At 44.0% G+C, this 10,608-nt stretch overlaps 2 protein-coding genes and 1 long non-coding RNA gene across 13 annotated transcripts in view; 1 reads left to right on the plus strand and 2 right to left on the minus strand.

The window, feature by feature from the left end:
- SAMSN1 (SAM domain, SH3 domain and nuclear localization signals 1) overlaps nucleotides 1–6,402 on the minus strand; it is a 255,497-nt gene extending 249,095 nt beyond the window's left edge. For both annotated transcript variants that reach the window (XM_085547533.1, XM_085547520.1), the window contains exons 1-2: nucleotides 6,292–6,402; nucleotides 178–266 (exon numbers count right to left, since the gene is read on the minus strand). The gene's annotated coding sequence lies outside the window, so the exon portion shown is untranslated. The remainder of the gene's footprint in view (nucleotides 1–177; nucleotides 267–6,291) is intronic.
- The window catches only part of NRIP1 (nuclear receptor interacting protein 1), a 69,475-nt gene extending 63,073 nt beyond the window's left edge, over nucleotides 1–6,402 (minus strand). For 5 of the 10 annotated variants that reach the window (XM_015880412.3, XM_015880379.3, XM_015880406.3 and 2 more), the window contains exons 1-2: nucleotides 6,292–6,402; nucleotides 178–266 (exon numbers count right to left, since the gene is read on the minus strand). The gene's annotated coding sequence lies outside the window, so the exon portion shown is untranslated. Of the gene's footprint in view, nucleotides 1–177; nucleotides 267–6,088 lie in introns of all 10 variants that reach the window. The other 5 variants (XM_015880439.3, XM_015880398.3, XM_085547501.1 and 2 more) reach the window with 2 other exon arrangements.
- Nucleotides 5,895–9,642, plus strand: LOC146762577 (uncharacterized). Its single transcript, XR_014946085.1, has 3 exons — nucleotides 5,895–6,026; nucleotides 6,790–7,026; nucleotides 7,704–9,642. It is a non-coding gene; the product is annotated as an uncharacterized LOC146762577 (long non-coding RNA).
- The last annotated feature ends 966 nt before the right edge of the window (nucleotides 9,643–10,608 follow it).

Genomic DNA, 10,608 nt, shown 5'->3' on the forward strand with positions numbered 1-10,608 from the left:
TTTAAATATATATATATGTCATTAAAACAGAAGGATTAACTTGAAAATCTACCATCTAGCACTGCAACCCTAGAACACCTATACAAGGTAGAAAGTTGCATGATAGATTGGCAAGACAAAGAAGAAACCCAAACCAAACAAACAAAAAAAAGGAAATAACTGAAGGAGATTATTTACCTTGAAAATGGTCCCATAAGGAAGGCTGGCTCTTCCTTCAGGAGTCCAAGGATGCACTAATTTTCTCCCTCAGCAATTCCATGCTTTATCTGAAAGGAAAAGCAAAAATTACCTTAGGAAAATCTACATACCGATTTCCTTTCTTCCAATCTGTACTGGCCTTCTTACTATTAATGTAATAGGAAGGTGATGCTTCATTGTAGATATATCTCAAAAGGAAAACACAGCTCCCAACATCAGCAAAGTTTTCCAGACAGAAATATTAGCAAATCAAATATAACCTGGACTTGTACCTTCTAGGTAACTGGAGAGTTATTTCTGCAAGAAGCAAGTCTGCATTCAGTTTTGATTCAAAAGACACACTTCTGGTTTAATTCACTTCATTCAAAAGAAAAAGCTGCAATATGAATGTCTTCCTTTCTATGTAGCAGCAACAACTTCATACTCACACCTGTGCATGTCTCAATCCAAGATTTTTTAAGAATCCTTTAACAGGAAAAGGTGAGACCACAATACAACAGTGGAATGCAACCTCCCAAAATTTGTTAGAAAAAAACTAAAGCAAGTAAAAACGCATAACTTTCTTTTAAGATTTAGGAATGAAATACTATAGAATATTCACTTTCAAACCTGATAACCATCACAAGTACCACCTTACATGCTTTCCTCAGTACTTCTCCACTGCCTGTAACTTGTGCTAAAAGATAAAAACTTATGGGTAGGTCAGGTCATTGCTATTTGTACTACTTAACCTTTAATGAGGCTTGTCACAAGAACAATGCTCACATTAAATTCTCTGTCACCAATTTACCACCCTGAGAAGCATATTCAACATACGTAATGAGTCAAATTTCACTATAATCAAATACAAGCAAAACAAAAACAGAATTCTTCCCAGTTTCAAGCTTCCTCCTTTGCTCACAGGGAAGAGCTCTCTTTTCCTCACCATTAGCCTCTGTTCTCACAAAGTCCACAGACAAAAATACACAAAACTTTTTAAACATCAAACTTCTCCAGCATGGAGGACTCCCACAAGCAGCTACCAGGGCTGTGGGGTAGAGAGGGAGATGAGAGTTTCGCAAGCAGCTCACAGCATTGCCCTCTTCTACAAAGCCACTTGGGCTAAAGCCAGCTTAGAGACAACATCTAACTGGTCACTGTGATGTGCTACCTGGGAAAAAAGATACAGGTGTTGATAGAAAGGTCATCATCCAAAAAAAAAAAGACCTATTCAAAGATACCAGGTCAGTGAAAGGTAACAGCAGCATGCTGGGCTACAGCCAATGTCAAGATCTAACAAAAGCAGTGGATCCATTATGCTGAAAAGTAAGTAAATACCCTGAAATACTACAAACAGAGACTATTTCAGATTCTTTTCCTAAGTACATCACAAAATAAGCTAACTTGCACCACAGCACAGTAGCAAGCTGCAACATTCTGATCAAATTAGGAAAATAAAGTATTAAGCTATCAATGAATTCAAAACAAACAGAAACAGAAGTACGAGCAGAACTTCCCTAGAGTAGAAAGAAGTAATATATGTATTTTACCCATATTCTCAAATCACCTTCAGAAGAATAGGCCACTTCAGTATTTGTTATATACCACATAATATTATATATATATATATATATATATATACACACACACACATATATATATACATAGATCATAAAAAAAAGACAATAAATTAAAAACAAAACAAAAACAAGAACATCACTGTATTGCCATCAAGGTTCAATGTATACAAAGAATATCCTTTAGGACAGCATTAAGCAATCTTTTTGTACTGCTCCACCTTACTACTAAGTTTATAAGTCTTTAGAGAAAAAAAAGCAAAAGAATGTTATTTCTGGTGGAAAAATGTCATTCCTTCAATGACATTTGAGAAATGTTTTGCTAGAATATCATTCCCAAAAAGTTAATGGCTGGATGACTTGGACTGCATACCTTATAATAGGGCACAGAGCAACAACCAAGAACACCGTAAGTTGTGGAAAGTGTGATATGCAATTACATTAATAATCAGTACAGAACAACCACCTGGGATAGGCCCAAAGGATAGAAATACTGTTTTCCTGCATTGTTACATACTTCTTGTGCCATGTGAGACAGAAATTCATTAAATGTTCTTCTGGGGCCAATTATATATTCCCTTCTTTGTTTTTAAACAACAGGTGCAGTCAAGGCTCAAATACATTTCACACCTAGCATCTATTTGATCTACTGTGGTTACCTTCTCACAAACAGAAAGAACATGCCATCCAAAGCATTCTCTCAACACTGATTTTCTGTATGGTATACTCAACCTCTTACAAAACCGTAACTAACAGACAATATGTTACTTTTAATGTGATTTTGCCCATAAGCTAGGTTGTTCTCTACTAAAGACAATGATATTTAGATATGAACTGTGTGAAAACAGAACTCCTCTCCAGGCAGGTAAGTAAGGAGTAGTGAATTCCAGTAACAGTTTCAGTACAAGAGCACATCAGGAGAATCTGACTCAAAATAAGATGGCTAACAACTGCTGCTTCCCATTCCATGTGCAGATATGCAGGAGACTCAGCTCCCAATTGCTTTTAACCATCAAGTCAAGGGACCTGCAACAGATAGCCATACAAATTATGAAATTAAGTCCTCCAAATGGTATATAGGTCTAGTCAAATTCCTAAGTGTATCTGAAACAAACAATCCAGAAACACTAAAATGTATGCATATATCTCAAGCAAAAAGAATTTTTCCAATTTTCATTCAGGCATATCATCCCGCTAAAGAACTCAAGAAAGTTTGTGTGATCACAGATGCCCACTTAAAACACTGCTCACCAACATCAGCACATCATTTTCTAATCTAACTATTAAAACGCTAACACCATAATACCCAAAAGACGCATCACACTTAAAATACTTCCCTCACACGTGCTGTGGGCAGACCAACACAGGTGGTTAGTGCTCTTATCAGCTGGCCTGTTAGCAGAATGAGAGCAAACCACAAATGCTATTAACATTACCCTTTTATCTCTGGTTTAAGATGGTTCAGAAAGATTGACAAGTTTATTTATTTATTTATTTTAAATTCATTTCTGCATATTCTCCTTCAAATTTCCCTCCTGTTCAGACTTCATTCCCTACCTACATTATCTTTCTTTTCACTTGCCTGTCATTAAACCCCTGCTGAGCAGTAATGATCTATACTTCAAAATTCACACTTCTCTTCCCCAGGGGGTATTTATCCTGTTTTTACATCCATAGGATATTTATCCCACCTATCACCTGTAACCTGGCCAAGCACTCAGCCTGTCACCAAGTGGCTGGGAAACCTGCTTAGCTGGGGAGAGTCCCTCAGGTCCCCATGTGTGACCAACTGGCCACCATGTGTCCAAACGCTGCTCTGAGGGTTGGGGTTCCCACACTCAGTGCTCTCGTCAGTATCTCTCTGCATTCCTTGTATGTTCTCATCCAGAAATGAAAGCACAAACCAATTGATTTTAAGGTTCAGGCCAGTCCGTAAGAGCTATTCTAAAATTAACGAGACATTACAGTCTTAGAGCCCTCTCCATGATAGCCCTGCAATGAGGTGTGGAGCACAAGGGTTGAGTAAGGCAGCTGACTGTGGGAAATGTAACTCTCCCCAGCTTTGCCCTGGGCAAGTTTATACATGTGCTCCACACAATGCAAGGCATAGTTTATCTTTGAGTGTGTCCTGCACTGTCACCAGTAAAATTAACAGTGCTCTCATGGCTAACAATAATACAGCTGGCACTGCAGAAACCTTTTGCCAACGTTCAAATACAGGGAAAAAGAAAAAGGAGGGAAAAAAAAAAAAGTGAGCTATAAGCTTTAACACAAGTAAACAAGCTTTTATCAATTACTTAAAAAACAGCCCAACATTAAATAACAGCTACAAGTAAATACCTACCAGTAGGCTAACCCACATCTGAGTTCTACAACCTTTAGTGAATCAGTTTTAAAAATATAAAGTCTTTAATGTCTTTCACGTTACAGAACTCATCCTACGCACAGCAGACTATTGACCATCAAGGTGATACCACCAACCCTTATCAATCACCTGTTTACAATTAAAAAACATCAGTTCGCTTTCAATTTTTTATGAAGTATTTTCTATGACTATAATAAACGTTGGTCATTTCTGCTCTCCAGCTGCGTTTAGTGTATCTGTGGCTTTAGAAGCAGAAACATGGAGCAAAGAGGAAGGCGTGTCTCATTTGATATTTTTTTTTATCCCATATCTACTTGGAAGGGGGAGAGAGGGGGCACACACTTAAGTTATTTAAGTAAATAATAATAATGCAGCACAGTTTGGCATTTGACAGCTCCTTTACTCTGTGCACACATGGTAAACAAAAAAGCCACTGCCGGGATCCCCCTGGTTAGATCACTAAGAGCTACAGGCAGGGCAGTCCAACAGGAGGTCAGCTTCCAGCCCTGCCTAAAACACACAGCTAAGGGTAACAAGTGCCTACTTGTTAGTTCTTCCTTCCTGCTGATTAAAACATACACCCATCCATCTACAGATTTAAAGCACACACACAAAAAAAAGCCACCAGCTGCTTTATTCTGGAGGCTATCTCAGGCCATACGAGTGCTGATAACGCAACAGGGCAGACTTCCTCAGCCACAAGCTCAGGAAGACAGCTGTCCCAGCAGCAAGAGCCAGAGCCCTGCTCGAACGCAGCTCTGACTGCGAACTCCTGCTCTCCGAGCGCCTGCTCCTGCTGCCCGCGGAGCAGCAATTACTCAGATGCCATCGGATCAGCTCTAAGCCACAAGCGCTCCCAGCCGGGTGAGCCCGTACCACGGGGCCTCTGGATGTGCCACCGGGCAGCGATCAGCCGGGCCCGTGGCAGAGCTCCTCAGGTCGAGGTGGGTCTGCTGCTCCCCTCGGAACGCCCCAGCTCTCCAAGGAGCCTCCCTGCGTCTCGCAGACCACATCTGCCCTCTCCGTTAAACGGAGCGGTGCAGCACCTCTAAACACGCACCGTGCCATGACTCAGTTAAATTCCACTCAGCGGCAGCGAGCACCCAGCGCTGCGCCCAGCTCCCTCCGAAGGAAGCCCAGGGCAGCCCGGCTCCTGGATTGCAGACAGATGAGGCAGAAGAGAACAACTTCCACGTCACCTTCTCCAACATCACCGCACCGCCAAAGACGGGAATCGCGCTGCTTCATTAATATTATTTTCCCTTCCAACATCTTCAACACGTGTCAAGCATTTTAGCTTAACTCTTCTTAAAATTAAGAGCCTATAATAAACAGACATGCGGCACAGACACAAGGCTGCGTGCACTGAGGAAGCTTCCTCTTATTCCGTCCACGCTCCGACACCACGTTTCCCCAGCTTTCGCTCCGTTCCAAGTTAATCACCCGCTGACACTTACACAGAGCAGCCTCCGACAGCGCGTTCCGCAGGGAGAAATCACCTTTTAAAGGGCTTCGGGGACAACAACACACGCCCGCACAGTAACCTTTGGTCTGGAAGGGGAACGGCGACGTCCCCGCGGGGCCGCGAGAGCGCCGGCGCTGAGCACGCAGCCCCGTGGCGGCGGGCAGGGAGCTGCGCGCCCGCAGGTGGAGGTGGAGCGAGCAGCGGCCGTACCGGGGCAGCGGGGGCCGGGAGGCGGCGGCCATCGGGAGGGCGGGCAGAGAGGCCGCGTCCCGGCGCTGCCCCGGGCGGCGCCTCCCGACCCCTCGGGCGCTGCGCGGCCGGCTGCGACTCCCGAAATAATCCACGCCGAGGGGAGAAGGAGCGGAGAGCGGCGCTGCGGCCGGCCCCGCGCTAAACGCCGCTAACTTTTCCGCCCCTCCGGCTCGCCGAGCCCCGCGGCCGGGTAACTTCCAGCCCGCCCCACCGGAAGCGCTCCCCGCCGCGACCACCCCGCTCCCGGCTCACCCCGGCATTGTTCCCCGCCGCCGCCCGGCAGCGCAGCGCCGCGCCGCCCCGTCCCCGCCCGCCGCGCTCACCCGCCGGCCTCGCCTCACCGCGGCCAGCGGGGCTCCGGCAGCGCGGACAGCGGCGGCTCCGAGCTCGGAGCCCCCCGTCCCCGACTATTAGACGCACCGAGCCTCCCCGCGCCCTCGCCCCGCAACACGTACACAGCGAGCCGAGCTCTGCGCCGCTCCCCTCCGCGATTCGGGGCTCTGCTGCAATGCCTGTGAGGCTGACTTTCAAAGCCTAACCCGCAGCCGCGATCTTCCCCGCCTTCCACCTCGCCCGGCGCGGCGCAGCCCGGCCCCTCCTCCTCCCTCCTCCCCCCTCGCCATTCATCTCCTCCGCCAAGTTCCTTAACCCTTCTCGCTCCCGGACGCTGGGGCAGGCAGGTGGCCGTCAGCCGCCCTCCCGCTGCTGGGCCGCTCGCGAAGCCCCGGGAGCGAACTCACCGCAGGACCTATATTTAATAAAAAAAAGCTTCGAAATAACACCTTTTTTTAATTTCTCTTCCCCACCCCCCCGCCCCCCTTGCTTGTTAAGCATAACGTGGGGAGGCTTCCTGTGGTTACCGCTTTAGAGCTTCTGTTTGCAGACCTTCCTCTGAAAAACTTTTTTTCCCCTCCTGCCCCCGGCCCCGCTGACCCCCGACCTGGCCCTCGCAGCTCCGAGCACACACCTCAGCCCGCGGCCTGTGCATCTCCACTGCCAGGGGCTTCACGCAGATGGAAGCAGCCTCTCCTCTGCTGTCAGGTGTTGAGAATTGGGGTTGTGGCAGCCTATGAAAACATGGAGTGACCCACTCCCCAGTAAGCGAACAGGTCGTGAGAACAACCTGGGACAGGGCCTCCAAAGAGAACCAGTCCTCCATCTTGGCACAAGGCATCCACACAGGACTGAAGGTAACCTGTGCTGTGAGAAAGTGCCTTATGAGTCTGTTAGCAGTCAAGGTTTTCTGTAGACTCCGTTCCCATCAAAGAATAGTCGAAGAGTCAGTAGATCCACACCAGACTGTCTGTTTAGTCGAACTACAGAAAGTGCATGACCTCAGCCACATCATCCATGGACGGAGCAGAGCCTGTGTTTAAAGAGAGCCGTGATGCTGTGTAAAGCATTTCTCAAACAGTGTGCAGAACACTTTGTGACACTTCTCTTAGAAGTTAAGGATTGCAAGGCGAAACATTTGTTTACAAATCAGTTATACGCTGCACGATGATATCTGTACTAACGTATGCCAATATTTTGGTTCTGAAACTCATGTAAAATAAGTGGCGTACCCAAGTGTGGTTTAGTAACAGGCTGATATCATGAAAGAACATACGAGTTTCTGCTTAAGGAAAGCAAAAGGGAGTCCTGTTTGTGAAAAGCCAAATCCTTGAGCTCACAGATACCACGGCTGAAGTGCACGTAGGAATGTGGAGAAAACCCCTTTTCCTTTGGAATGCGTGGATTGTGTATGCGCTTACAGCAGAGCTACTAATGTATTACTTGACCTATTTTTTTAAGCCAATGAAAGATTTAGGTTAACTTCATCATCATGTGTTTTTAACCACTTTTTTTCTTTTTTCTTTTTTTCCAGAAAAGCAGCAGCGTTTGCTAAAGCTACTGTGTGTCACATTTTATACACAACGGCCTCTTTTTCTCTGGGAGAATGTCTCACCATATCACCAGACCATGCTGCCAGTAAAACAACTAGTTCTGCTGTTCCTTTCCACGGGAGCCTCATTAACAAATTCTGTTTGTAAAGAAATGATCTTTCATTTTTTATTCCTCTAAAAATCTTTATCTCAAAAAATGTTTCACTGTTAAGCAGATGAATTATCAAGGGGAAAGGAAATTTTCTCATTACTGCAGCAATTTAGCTGCTATTTCAATCAAGAATGTCTGTAGTAGAGACCTCTTTCATTCTTAACCTTAGGGAACATTGCACAGACGAGAGACCTACAAAAGGAGGTATCTTGAACAAGCAACAGAAAAAAAAAAATGTCCGTGTGAAATATTGAAGATACTTGTGAGTAGATGAAATAAAGGTAGCTGAGGAATTAAGTTTCTATACGATTCAGTCAACTGTGGTTGTATTAAACACTATAACGTATGAATTTAGCAGGTTACCGTCAACAGTTCATATTCCTGTTGCACTCAGTTGTACCCCTTACTCTTATTTACCTGGCTTACAAGAATTCAAACAGGTTAGGAAATAAACACTCTGTACAAGAAAAGGAAATACGGCCACACACGGTGGAATCAGTCTCTCAGAGCTTTCAAAGTACCATTGTGTTCGTGTTGGTTCTGCCTGTGCAGTCTTCTACCAAACTTAAGCACCCGCTCACTCTTGGAGCATCAAAGATGTGCATCTACCAATTCATCTGCCTACTTACTGGCTGGGGCGGGGCCAAAAACTTGACTTTGCTAGAGACATCAGAAAAAGGATCATTGTCTTTGAGTGGAATTCTTTGCTAGAAGGTTCTCTGTAAACAGAAGGACAGTTATGACAAGAAAACACATGCTGCTTTTGGATCAGCATTGGAAGAAATACATATTCCATTAGAACTCATTTCCCAGAATTGCGAGCAGTTCCTGCAGAGCTTTTACCACCCTTTGTGAAGCATAAATTCACATTTGGTAATATCAGCAGACTGTTTACATATATAAGTGTCTACAATCATACAAACACACAAGCGCATTCACGCTTTCCAATTGCCAACCAGACATCTCAAGACTGAAATACGTGTTTCTGATCTACTGTGAGTTCTATCAAAAGCAAAGTGAATTGTAGCTATTGCACCCCTGCAGTACCAAAAATAATCCAGGTGACTGTCAAATAAATCGTTGATTACCCCCAACTTTTTATTCTATCACTTTGACGGTTACAACAATGCATTTAAAATGCTGAGCAAAGCTACAATTCCAGTAATTAAACTTTGTTTTGATAAAACAAAGCACGTAGGTCCGTGCCATGCAGCAACAAGAAACATGTTATTTGCAAAAAGAAAAATGAAAACACTACTACATTATTCCCAAACATTTTTATGGTAATCCTAACCTATTTTTAAATTACAGAAAGTGCTTTGAAGAGCTTGGGTGAGCTACCAGTGTTCTTATTTTGATTTTCCTTTTCTCAGCCTCTCAAAGAACTAACAGCTCTGAAAGTACCTTTTTCAATCAGAATAATTAAAGCCTTGCTGTATGGCATCCAATCACGATATGAAAGGCTTGGGACACGGTTGGAACGCTAGCTAGCTTTACAGAAATTCATTTACAGACCAAGTCTTACTCTGAAATAGTTTGTCAGCCTTACACAGACAATAATGAGATTCCATCCTTGACTCAGCCTAATTCAATTCATGTAGTATGTCAGATTACCCACGGACCCAGAAGGTCCCTTCACAGAGGATTAAATCACCTAATATTCCAGAGCTTGCGTAGGCACACAAAATAAAAGAATGGCTATGATTCTTATTTATTCAGTAATTGAACTCAAAGGAGGTTTCCCTAATTAAATAGCAATTGTAACTTCCTCCTCTGTGTGAATAGTGTTCATACATAAATGAGAAGTGGGAAAGTGGAAAAAGTCTTCCTTTTTTTCTGTGGTACTGTCTAGGACAAACTGAAATCAACTGGAACACCACCGGTGTCATCTGAGGAAAACCTGTGATACAGTGATGATTTCTGTGGGCTGTACCATAGGGTGTGCCTTGTTTTGTTTACAGCATCCACAAGTCTGCAATCACTGGGGGTCCAGCTGGGAAAAGTAATTTACTCTTCACATAAATCAAAAGTGCGTACCACAAAGCAATACTTTATCTGTCCACATTTAACACGACAAAGATATTAGTATGCTTACTTAAATTCATTTAATTTCCTACCAGAGTTGTTTTCTGTTTCTGGTTTTTGTTTTTGTTGTTGTTTTTGTTTTACATCACAGAGTTTAGTCATATGTTTACAAGCATTTCAAAGCAGACCATTTGACTTAGTTATTCTTAGCATCTCGAGTTCTTTTTTTCCTGCACTTATTAGAAGTAGACTTCAGATCGTGGCCATTTGATCTAAGAGTAATAAGCAAGGGACCAGATGCTAGAGTCTTTTCAATTACCAAAACGTTTAAGGACATCTGTACCATATAAGCTCTCATTGCGGAATCATATGCTTGCAGCATCTGGTAAGTTTCGGCCATGCCTCTAGTGTCTTGTATCTGTTTGGAGGCATGAACTAGGGCTAGGCTTACTCCCCCATATGCATTTCTGGTGCATGTGTGCATTTTAGAGCCATAAACAGGAACTAACACTTTGGGTCTGATATTTTCTGACAGGAAACAAACACTGCTTTCAGCCTCTGTAACACCTTTCCTGGAAGTGTCAAAGTGGTGTATACTAAGTTGATATGACTGCCGTACACCGATTGTTCGTATTTTACCAGACCTAAAGACATGTGCTTTTACCCAGAAGAACACATCCTGTACTTGTGAATTTTCTGCAATTTCATCC

This window comes from Coturnix japonica, chromosome 1 (assembly GCF_054131305.1).
Source record: "Coturnix japonica strain WE chromosome 1, WE-NBRP24, whole genome shotgun sequence".
Classification (NCBI taxonomy): Eukaryota; Metazoa; Chordata; class Aves; order Galliformes; family Phasianidae; genus Coturnix; species Coturnix japonica.